Source organism: Carcharhinus amblyrhynchos, chromosome 18 (genome assembly GCF_965287045.1).
Source record: "Carcharhinus amblyrhynchos chromosome 18, sCarAmb.v2.hapA, whole genome shotgun sequence".
NCBI classification, from domain to species: Eukaryota; Metazoa; Chordata; class Chondrichthyes; order Carcharhiniformes; family Carcharhinidae; genus Carcharhinus; species Carcharhinus amblyrhynchos.
This window is the reverse complement of record NC_137341.1, coordinates 24,421,946-24,434,536: the sequence shown is the minus strand read 5'-3', so window position 1 is coordinate 24,434,536 and position 12,591 is coordinate 24,421,946. Positions and strand designations below refer to the sequence as shown.

Below are 12,591 nucleotides of genomic sequence, written 5' to 3'. Positions count from 1 at the left end.
TCGAGGCCAGAATCTTGTCATCTTTGATTCTGCTGGAGTGGTAGACCATTTTGGGTCAAGAACCTGACTCTCTAATTTATGTATCTTTTGTGTGCTCTTCCCCGGAGCAAAATATTCAGCAGCCCACTCCCAGGTAGTTGGAAGAATCAGAAAGGGCCACTGGAATGATGAGCCTAATGAAACAATGAAGGATCTCTATTTGAGGGAATCCCAGCAGAACTCAATGGTAGCAGTATTTGAAGGGAAAATTCCACCGTGAGGGTGGAAAGAGCTGAAGAGTGGATTCCAGATGCGGAAAAGCTTCCCACCCACAATTCCCTTTCACCATGTTGATGACTTGTTCCTGATGCAATGATTCAAGCAGTGAAGATATGAGAAAGTTTTCCTGAGAACTAGAGGGAGAGGCCACCTATGCAGGTGTGGTTTCAAATTACTGAAGTTATCAGTTGCCTAAATGTGGTGCTGATAATCTGGATTTAGTGTTGGAAGAGGGTCAATGATCGCATGAGGCCCAACCAGGCGAGTATCCTGCAACACTCAGCTGACAACCATCACTCTCTCAACTCACTAGCAATTTTCAGTGCAGCATTCCTTTGACTGGCATACCTTGCTGTCACACACATTCCTTTTGCTCCTCCAGCCTTCTCAAATTGATATCTCAATTGATAAAATTCACACTCAGTTGCAACTATTGTCCTCAGAGTTATCTCTTCTTGTCTTGTCTGCATCTTCCACAATTTATCCTTCACATTCCTAACGCTTGGCCTTTTCTCATTGCAAAAGACAGTCCACAACTCCATGGAGAGGCAAGGAACCAAAGGGAATTGCAGCCTTGGCCACCCTGTCATCAATGGAGGCGGGAGCCCTGGAGTTTGGCGTCTATTCAGGTCATTGCTAATGGAAAGATGGAATAATCCTGTGACCTGCTAGCAGTTTTATGTATTACATTGTCAATTGTCATTCACACTGAATTGAAGTCACCAATACATTAAATGTCCTGATCGCTACAGTGCTAACTTGCAACCCTATTTCACCTTAGTTCAGCACAGTCATTTATTTTATCTTACACAGATACATTTCCAGATCCAGTGAAGGAGATGAGGGATGAACCCTTAGGGCTCCTCAAAGGAGGATAAGCATTCTGAAAATGTGCAATCACATGACTCCTGCACACCCTCTCAGCACAAATACACACCAGCCTCGGAGAGTCTAGCTGTTTAGTTAGATAGGGTGACACTTGGTGGGGAACAGATAAAGCTGAGCAGCTGCTGGTGCTGGAGACTGGGACACATGCAGATTCCCTGTCAGAGGCACAAGACACATCAAATTTTGCTCATCTGGACACAGATGTTGAGCCTTGAGACTCATATATTAAACAGGGACTTGTGGAGCAACAAAAGGAAATGTGTGGGCATCTGTCAGAATTTTCAGAGCAATGGCTACCCTTGCATGAAAAACAGAGGAGTTCATCTCTAGCACAGCTGCATGTTACACAACATTGATCAAAGGATTGTCTTGGTGGCTGGACGCCACATTCACAGGCAGCCAAGTGCTCTCCCACTCCTGATTAGCAGGGAAGTGCAGGTAAGCATTGAAAGGGAAATTGGGGAAAAGGTTGATAGCACTGAAAGAGCTTACGTAAACACTCCACCCCCTGCCTCCACCGCCCCCCCCCCCCACCCCCATTTCATAGCTCTTGCTCTCACTTCCTCTGATTGAGCTGCATATACTGTGTCCTGCTCTGATGACCAAGTCTGCTCTTGCACATATAGAAGTGAGGCAGTCATTGGTTGCACCCTTATTGGCTCCAAACCCACCATGGGCATCTCAATGTGTTGAAGCAGGAAAACAAGCAACCAGCGTCTAGCTCTGCTGAAGCCACAGGGCTAGCAACACATAGATTTAACAGATATTAAAGGAGGAAAAAATTTTAGTTGCACCAAGGGGATTTGTTGGTTATTTATTGCATCATTAGTGTGACATTCATGTTTTTTATTTGAATTAATGAGTTTTTGGTGAACTACTTATTGTCATGGCATCTACTTTGTTGAATTCCTTATTGATTGTCAGCTAAATGTCAGTGGATGGAATGAGGTTCCTTGACAAGGAAGTAAAGCTGTGATTGTGACTGGTGGACAGGTATCTGTAAGGAGGAGGATCGGTGGTGGAGACAGGGAAGATTTGCAAAGGGGTTGTTATGGGAATACCTCAATGCTGCAAGCAGACTTCTCAAGTAAAGTGTGCCTGGATGAGAGCATCAGAGGCTTCTTGGGCAGGAAGATCTGTAGCTGCAGGCACCATTGGCACATCAAGATGCTCTTCTTCTTCCAAGTTGCTGGATGCTGTCCACCTTCTTCTAGCACCAGGTCCAGTCCTCTCTGCAGTGTCATATTGACTAGTACACATGGCACTTCTATCTGGGAGAGCTTTGCTGGGAATCAAGGCAGCAGAACCTCAATACAAACAAGCCAATGTCTTGCTCTATTGTGGCACTGGTGGTAAACTGGCACAGTTTGTACCTCTCTGTGTCTCTCTGGTGGGACTCCTCACTGGGTCATCAGCCAGTTCTTAGTGAGTATCTCTTTTCCCTCAGGAGCCAACCATTGAGGTTAAGAGCTACAGAATCTAAAACTACTGAAAAATGAATGAATCATGGAAGCTCTCTGGATACTTGACACACACTTGCAATATCTCTTTGTGGTGTTTACATACCAGCTGCACTTTAAATGAGATGAATACTGATACATTGACAAATATGTCTGGTTATTCCAATAGTGTATTTGTTGTCAGATGGGTATAATCTATAACCTCTGTTAGAGCCATAGAGTTATACAAGCTACTTGCAGTAAAATACACAAATTTGTTGTTCCCAACAGAATCAGTGAAGAAAATGATCCTTTCAGTGCAAGCCTTTCACTATGGCTGACCACATGATTGCTTCTTTCACCCTTTATACTGTTTGTATCAGGTCAGTTTCACTCTGTAATAACTTCCCAATGTGCACTTGCCTCCTCCAAACTGGTGAGTTCCAGACACAGCACATGTGAGCTGCGCACTGTTGACAAAACAGGATTCCATACTTGTAAAGACTCTTGGTTGTCTTTAAACATGTTCCCTGGTAGACTTGCATACTGCCCAGGAGAAAGTTGGAAGAGGGCCGAATGATGTAAGATAAGAACCCATGGTGTTGGAGCTAAGGTACTAGCATGCAGAAGATCGGCTGACTGGTAAGAGGTAGAGAATAGGGATAAAAGAGTCCTTTTCAGATTGGCAGCTAAACTAGTGGAGTTCCACAGTGATCAGTGTTGGCACCACAACTTTTCACTTCATACAGCAATGATCTAGATGAAGGAACTGAAAGCACTGTTGCTAAGTTTGCAGATGATACAAAGATATGTGGAGCGACAGGTAGTATTGAGAAGATGGGGAAGGTGAAGAAGGACTTGGACAGGTTAGGAGAGTGGGCAAAGAAGTGGCAGATGGAATACAATGTGGGGAAATGTGAGTGGGAGGAATAGAGGCTTGGACTATTTTCTAAATAGGGAGACAGTTTAGAAATTGGAAGCACAAAGGGACTTGGGATTCCTAGTTCAGGATTATCAAGATAAATGCAGTGTTAGCTTTCATTTTGAGAGGACTAGGATACAAAAGCAGATATGTACTGCTGAGGCTATATAAGGCACTGGTCAGACCACATTTGGGATATTGTGAGCAATTTTGGGCCCCGTATCTAAGGAAAGATATACTGGCTTCGGAGGGGGTCTAGACAAGGTTCAGAAGAATGATACCAGGAATGAAAAACTTGACATATGAGGAGTGTTTGAGGACTCTGGCCACGGTTTTACCAGATTGCCTTGCCCAGAGCGAGCCAGTAAATCACATGAGAGTCAAGAAATCTGGGTCATGCCCAATTTCTCAGCTCTCCCGATCTTACAAGAACCTGATTTCCGCCGAGATCAGCCTCTCACTGGAAATGAATAATTGTAATTATGATAATTTATTCTAATGTTAATTTCCATGGCATTAATAAGCCCGGCGCCCAATCGTCCAGGCTCACTTGCCTTTATGGCCTCACCAGGAAAGGTTCTCTCCAGAGAGGAAAGCACTTGCTCCCCATGAACAAGGAACGGTCATGTTGACCTCGCCGGTAGAATCAGAGATCATTGAGGACCAGGGAAGCCGAGGGCAAGGGGAGGTTATCCCTTGGGCAGAGCCAGCCTGATGGTGCCAGTCTGCACCTTGGCACTAGTGCCAGGTATGGGACTTATGGGGGCAGGGTCTATGGGGTGTGGCCTATGAGGGCGGGGTCTATGGAGGTAGGGCCTGAAGGGGTGGCTTGACTGGGGAAGTGAGAAAGGGCCGCTGTGCACTCTGCCTGTGATCAATGGGGGCGGGGGTGGCCTGCTGGCACTCTGCAACTCTGATTGGTGGGGGGGAGGGGGCATGACCAATCTGGCCAACAGGGGGCAATGGGGGGTACATGTTCGTGCGGTGTGGGGCTTGCGATCAACCGTAGGGTCCCATGATTACGGGGGAGGGGGTTTGTTCAGGCTCTCTGCAGCACCAGAGGCCTGACAGCTCTCTGTCTCTCAGACCCATGCTTTTGGAATTGCACATGTACAGAATCCAAGGTCTCACATGCACAATAGTTTCTTCTGCAGGCTGGCTGGTGAAATGGTCTAGCCCATATTTTCAGTGTCTAAATCTGTAAGATTGGGCATGAAAACTCACCCAAAAATAACTCTCCCATTTTCACGCTAGCTGGATACTTAGGCTTATCGTTGTAAAATTCCGCCCTTTGGGTCTGTACTCAATGAGGTTTAGAAGGATGAGAGGGGACCTGATTGAAATTTATAGAATGGAGTGGACGTGCAGAGATTATTTCCTCGGATGGATGTAGCTGTTACTAGGGAGCATAATTGTAAGGTTCATGGCGGGAGATATAGGAGCAATGTCCGAGGTAGATTCTTTACTCAGAGATTGGTTGGGATATGGAATGCACTGCCTGCTGTGATAGTGAAGTCGGACACTTTAGGAATTTCAAGTGGTTATTGGATAGGCACATGGAGCACACCAGAATGATGGGGAGTGAGATAGCTTGATCTTAGGTTTGGATATAGCTCAGCACAACATCAAGGGCCAAGGGGCTATACTGTGCTGTACTGTTCTATGTTTTAGAATACTGAAAGGCCTGGATAGAGTGAACGTGGGGAAGATGTTTCCATTAGTAGGAGAGAATAGGATCCGAGGTCATGGCCTCGGAGTAAAGGGATGACCCTTTAGAACTGAGATGAGGGGGAATTTCTTCAGCCAGTGGGTGGTCAATATATGGAATTTATTGCCACGCAAGGTTGTGGAAGCCAGATCATTGAGTGCAATTTAGACAGAGATACATAGGTTCTTGATTGACAAGCTGGCCAAAGGTTATGGGAAAAAGGAGGGAGAATGTGGTTGAGAAACATGTCAGTCATGATTGAATGGTGGAGCAGAGTTGATGGGCTGAATGCCTTAATTCTGCTCCTACTTCTTATGGTCTTACGTCAGGGTCTTGACCCAAAGATCTTTGCAGTGACCTTCCACCCACTCTCTCTCAAATCTGATTGGACCAAACTGGGAAAACTCTGTCTGAGACAAAATCAATGAGATGTGGCTTGTCAATCAGCAAGTATACCTCCTGCCTTTTCACTCACTCTACTAAATAGCTTACCTGTAGCCCTCTCCACTTCTCATCTCTGTCTATCTCTAATATGCTATCAATGATACTGATCAAATATCCTCATAGTGAGACACACGCAAAGGCAGCCTGATAGGAGAATTCACTTTTTAAGGATCTTGATGTTAAGACTCCTTCTTCAAAAGGACCCCTAATGATCAGGGAAGTTGAATGTTAAGTCTGCTGTGGTAGCTGAAACTGTTTGATCGGGCAAGGAGACTGTCAAATAATTGTCGCTCCTTTGACACTCTGTGGGAATTCCAAGGACTACAGCTTCAGTTTGCTAGTCTTTTCAGGGTCAATTATAGGCTAATTGTTAAATACTGTATATTGATGTTCTCAGTATTATCTATGCATATCCTCAGCTCTGACTGTTGACTCTCAGTGCTCACTGCCAGCAGACATTCAAGGACTTAATCATTAAGTTGTGTAAAAAACAGCCAAACTGAAGGTAGGATAAAAAGCAGAATGCTATATTTTATTCTTTTCTTTTGAGAACACCAACAGGTATCTCAAAGATCTAATTATATTCACAAATTCAGGGGAATTATCTATTTATTCATTACTGTCTTAACACATCTAGGGCTGAACTTCATGGGGGGGGGAGGTATTGGTGGTGGTTGTACTGCTTTACCTCCTTATCCCACAAGTAAAACAAATCTGTAATTAAAACAAGGTCTCCTGAACTGTGTGAATTCCTATATTTCAAAGCTCAGGATTAAGACTTAATGCTTGTCAGTTAAACAAAACTATTTTTTCTTTCTTTTTCTTGGGTGCCGACTTCCCTAAGCTTGCACTACCTAAATGATGGGGTTGTTTTACAACGTAGACAATTGGATCGAAAAAACAAGAAATGCTTTAATCCCTTCCACCACCTGCAACAAACTCATGTGAGACTCCAAAAGATGTCTTTACAAGATGGAAAAAGATTGAGTGAACTCCTGTAAGGAAGACGTTGAACAATTGAAGAAAGTGCATTTCCATGTTGTTTGAAAGTTTGTTACAGAGCCATGCACCTGCCCCTGATTCTAATAACTCAACACCAATCATTTCATTTGGAAGGGACCAATAATGTCTTGCAGCTTTAGGGCACCATCGATATTCCTTCCTTTTAATTTGAAATCATTGATGTTGATTTTAAAAAGCACCACACATAGAGAACTACTTCAACAATATTAAAGACTGACAGGGAAAACTTGGATTTATTGTAAATCATAGTTTTGCTACTGATCTCAGTTTATCCATTAGTTAAGTTTCTCCCACACATCCCTTCTGCAATGTATTTGCAGACAGTAAAGGACAATTCAGTTTGTAACATGTGACCTGCAGACTGAAGCGTGTTTTGTATGTAAGTTTCAACACTGAGAGTGTACTATCTTATGGACGGTGTATGGTAACACAGGAAATAATGGCCTTTTGCCAACAGAATAGCACAATCTGCTTTGCACTACACAGAGGATAATCTGCATTGCTCTATGTTAGGTCATATATAGTTTGCTTTTCATTATTACATATCAATATTATAGGGAATTGATGATGTAGCCTTTGAACAGGGATCACTCATCATCATGCACCTTTGCCCCACCTAGCTGTTATTTTGCCTTGTCAGTGTATGATATAACAGCAGATAGATAGGGATTTGGATCTTCCTGTGGGTGGAGTGCACTACCAGAGATTGTGAAATTACTGTACTTCCACCTCAGCCCCCAAAACCATTTTGTTAGACAAAGGATCCCATATGTTGGCTTAGATTTCATTCAAGTATCATGTCTACAACAACTCTCACCAATTTCTACAGATGCATAATGGAAAGCATTGTTTGCTGGAGCAGACGAGTGAAGGAGCAGAGGGACAGATAAGAAATTATCTGTTTTAAAAATCTGTTTAAATAAGTTTAAAGTACTTTGTAGTAAGAACTAACCTTGTAGAACTGTTTAAATCATTTAAAAGCATTACCGCTTTAAGAATTCTGAGGGAGTGGTTAGAAGGGAGTGTGGGCCAGCAAGCTTTAAATCAGCGCCAGTTTTAAAAGGAGGCCTGGTGTAGACAGCGGGCAGCGTCGGAGTGGGCAGCGGAGTGAGTGGGAAGCAGAGTGAGCTATTAGGGCTTAAGATCAAAAGGGCTGGGGAGAAAAGGGGCCAGGTAAGTTCGTGTGGAAATTTTCGTGAATAATGGAGGGGCATGTGATGTGTTGTTTCTGTATGATGTGGGAACTGGTGGACCCAAGGGTACTTCCCAGTGACCATGTCTGCAGTAAGTGCAGGTTGCTGGAGGAGCTCCAGCTCAAGGTAGATGAGCTGGCCTCTGAGCTACAGACACTGAGGCTCATCAGGGGGAGGGAGGGTGCCATTGTCAATGGGGTGCAAGTGACATCCATCCCCCCTGGGCTGGCTAAATCTAAGGGTCAGGAACAAGAGGGGGCTGCTGAGAGGAGGAAGGGGAGTGGGGAGAGGAGGAAGGGGGGTGGGGAGAGGAGGAAGGGGGGTGGGGAGAGGAGGCCTCAGCCTCTCAATCTGCATAACAGGTTTGAGGTTCTTGCTTCCAGTCTGGACGAGGACGAGGGAGGTGAGGTCAGTGAGCAAACTGCACACGGTACAGTGACGCAGCAGGGCATAGGCAAGGAGAAGGTGAAAAGGAACGTAGTTGTAATTGGGGATAGTGGAGTGAAGGGTATTGACACTGTCCTTTGTCACAATGACAAAGTGCACAGAAGGGTGTGTTGTCTGCCTGGTGCTCGGGTCCGGGATGTCACAGCTGGGCTGCAGAGGAACCTGGAGTGGGAGGGTGAGAATCCGGTCGTTGTGGTACATGTGGGTGCCAACGACATAGGCAAAATGTGAACTGAGGATCCGGGGAGGGAGTATGAAAAGCTGGGAATGGAATTAAAAAGTAAAAAGTAGAACCGACAAGGTGGTTATCTCTGGGCTACTGCCTGAACCAAGTGCAGACGGGCGTAGGGTTGACAGGATTAAGGAAGTGAATGGGTGGCTCAGGGATTGGTGTGGGAGGAATGGGTTTGAATTTATGGGGCATTGGCATCAGTATTGGGGTAGGTGGGACCTGTTCGGGCGGGATGGGGTGGGTCTGAACTGTGCTGGGACCAGAGTCCTGGCGAATCGTGTAAAGAGGACTGTAGACAGGGCTTTAAACTAATTAGGCGGGGGGGAGGGTGCGAGGGTAGGTGACATTAAGAGGCCTAAAGTTAAGAAGAGGGTACAGGTAAGGGTAGAGGCTGAGGATGTCCCAATAATGAAGGGAGTAGGGGGCGTGAGTATGATTGGTGGCGTTCCAGCAAATAGGGTCCAGGTGAAGGCTGGGATGAAGGCACTTTATCTGAATGCGCGAAGCATTCGGAATAAAGTGGATATGCTGGTGGCGCAGATCGGCACAAATGGATATGATCTGGTGGCCATTACAGAGACGTGGCTGCAAGCTGACAGGGACTGGGAGCTGAATGTCCAGGGGTATCAAGTGTTTAGGAAGGATAGGCGGGAGGGAAAAGGGGGGGGTGCGTAGCTCTGCTGATTAAGGATAGCATCAGGGTGGTAGCAAGGGATGATATTGGAGCCAAAGAGCAGAAAGTGGAATCGTTGTGGGTAGAGATTAGGAACAGCAAAGGGAGGAAGACGCTGGTGGGTGTCGTCTATAGGCCCCCGAATAATGATCTGGAGGTGGGGCGGGCTGTTAACGCACAAATAAGTGCGGCGTGCAGGAATGGTACGGCCGTAGTTATGGGGGATTTCAATCTGCATATTGATTGGTTGACCCATGTTGGACGCGGTGGGCTCGAGGAGGAGTTCTTGGAATGCTGCCGGGATAGTTTCCTTGAACAGTGTGTGTTGGAGCCGATGAGGGAGCGAGCTATCTTGGATCTGGTGCAATGTAATGAGGTGGGTAGAATCAGGGACCTTGCGGTGAAGGATCCTCTTGGGGAGAGTGATCATTGTATGGTGGAGTTTCTGGTGCAGATGGAGGAGGACAAAGTGGGTTCCCGGACATGTGTCCTTTGTTTGAACAGAGGGGAGTACGGTAGGATGAGAGAGGAATTGGCGAATGTGGACTGGGGGAGCGCGTTGGAAGGTAGGTCTGCTGAGGAGCAGTGGAGGATCTTTAAGGAGATCTTTCTTGGTGCTCAGCAGGAATTTATTCCGATGGTCAAAAAGGACCGTAGGAGGAGAGGTAATAAGCCGTGGATAACGAAGGAGGTGAAGGAAAGTGTTAAATTAAAAGCGGAGGCGTTTAGAGTAGCTAAGAGTAGTGGGCGAGAAGAGGATTGGGAGAGGTTTAAATGTCAACAAAGATTGACAAAGAAATTGATAAAGAAGGGTAGGAGAAACTATGAAGCTGGGCTAGCGCTTAATATAAAAAAGGATAGCAAGAGTTTTTATAAGTATGTAAAAAGGAAGAGGCTGGCTAGGGTGAATGTTGGACCCTTAGAGGATGAGAAGGGGGACTTAGTGATAGGGGATGGGGAAATGGCTGAGGTCTTGAATAACTTTTTTGTTTCGGTCTTCACGGAGGAGGACGTGAATAATTTGCCGGGTGTTAGAGATGGAAAGGTGGTAGGACTGGAGGGTCTCGATGACATTACTGTTACTAGAGAGGCGGTGCTTGACAGACTGGAGGGGGCTGATTGTGGACAAGTCCCCAGGACCGGATGGAATGCATCCGAGGGTTCTGAAAGAAATGGCGGAGGTGATAGTGGATGCCTTGGTGGTTATTTTCCAGACTTCGCTGGATTCCGGGGAAGTGCCGGAAGATTGGAAAGCGGCTAATGTTACGCCGTTGTTTAAGAAGGGTGCCAGGCAAAAGGCGGGGAATTATAGGCCGGTTAGTTTAACGTCTGTTGTAGGTAAAATGTTAGAATCCGTCATCAAGGAGGAAATAGCGAGGCATCTTGAGGGGAATTGCTTGATAGAGCAGACGCAGCACGGTTTCGTTAAGGGGAAGTCGTGTCTGACAAATTTACTGGAGTTCTATGAGGATGTGTCTAGGGCGGTGGATAGAGGAGAGCCGGTGGATGTGGTCTTTCTTGATTTTCAGAAGGCGTTTGACAAGGTACCTCACAAGAGGTTATTGCAGAAGGTCAGGGGGCATGGAGTTGGGGGTAGGGTGTTAGCGTGGATAGAGGATTGGTTGTCAAATAGGAGGCAGAGAGTGGGGGTCAATGGGTGCTATTCGGATTGGCGGTTGGTGACTAGTGGAGTGCCTCAGGGGTCAGTGCTGGGGCCTCAGCTATTTACCATTTATATAGATGATCTGGAGGAGGGAACCAAGTGTATGGTGTCGAAATTTGCTGATGACACCAAGATTGGAGGAACGGCAAATTGTGCGGAGGGTGTGGAGAGTCTGCAGAAGGATCTAGATAGACTGGGCGAAAGGGCCAGGAACTGGCAAATGGAATTTAATGTTGGCAAGTGCGAGGTGGTCCACTTTGCTGGGAATAATGGTAGGAAGGATTATTACTTACGTGGAGAAAAACTGCAGCAGGCGACGGTGCAGAGGGACCTCGGGGTCCTTGTGCATGAGTCGCAAAAACCCAGCTTGCAGGTGCAGCAGGTGGTCAGGAAGGCGAATGGGATGCTGGCCTTCATAGCGAGGGGGATTGAATATAAAAGTAGGGAGGTCTTGCTGCGGTTATATAGGGCATTGGTGAGGCCGCAGCTGGAGTACTGTGTGCCGTTTTGGGCGCCGTACTTACGCAAGGATATTTTGGCCTTGGAGGGAGTGCAGAGGAGGTTTACTAGGCTGATGCCGGAGTTGAGGGGGTTGAGCTATGAGGAGAGGCTGAATAAACTAGGCTTGTACTCATTAGAGTTTGGAAGAATGAGGGGAGATCTCATTGAGACGTATAAGATGATGAATGGGATGGATAGGATAGAGGTGGAAAGACTCTTCCCGCTCAGAAAGGACAGTAGGACTAGGGGGCACAGCCTCAAGATAAAGGCGGGGCGGTTTAGAACGGAGTTGAGGAAGAACTTCTTCACTCAAAGGGTGGTGAATCTCTGGAATTCTCTGCCCGTTGAAGTGGTGGAGGCTACCTCGCTAAATATTTTTAAGACGCGGGTTGATGGGTTTCTGATAAGAGAGGGGATTAAGGGTTATGGGGAGAGGGCGGGAATGTGGAACTGAGCCACGACAGATCAGCCATGATCTTATTGAATGGTGGGGCAGTCTCAAAGGGCCAGATGGCCTACTCCTGCTCCTATTTCTTATGTTCTTATGTTCTTATTCTTTCCAGTTGGACCAGACCTTGGTATGGTTCGTGCTCTAACCAATACTGCAAGAAATTACAAAGGGTTGTTTGTGAATGTAGGCCAATCCATCATGCAAACCAGCCTCCCATCCATTGACTCCATCTACGCTTCCCACTGCCTCAGGAGAGTAGCCAGCATAATCAAGGCCCCCATGCATCCCAGACATGCTCTCTTTCATCTTCTTTCTTGGAAAAAAGATACAGAAAACACATACCAACTGACTCAAGAACAGCTTCTTCCCTGCTCCCATCAGACTTTTGAATGGTCCTAACACACATTAAGCTGATTTCTCTCTTCACCCTATCAGTACCTGCAACAATATATTCTGCACCCTACTCTTTTCTTCTCCCCTATGTACTCTATGAATTTATATATAACAGCTTGAAAGGAACAATACTTTTCAGTGTATCCCAATACATGTGACAGTAATAAATCAATTCAGTGATTCAAGAAAGAACCTTCCTGTTATGAAGGAGGAAAGATCAAAGATCAGGTCCATGCCATGGCACTCTACACACTTTCTAATGCTCAACTGATCAGTGATATTAGCAGAAACCCAGAGAAGTTCAACTTATTATTTTCGTGGCTAGTAAATGACAATTAAGCTGAGGAAAACCAAAA

The 12,591-nt window shown here is 46.0% G+C and overlaps 1 protein-coding gene across 1 annotated transcript in view; it reads right to left on the bottom strand.

Annotated features, from left to right (window-relative positions):
* The window catches only part of LOC145354665 (heparan sulfate glucosamine 3-O-sulfotransferase 4-like), a 242,984-nt gene that overhangs the window by 131,012 nt on the left and 99,381 nt on the right, over nucleotides 1-12,591 (bottom strand). The window lies entirely within an intron of this gene.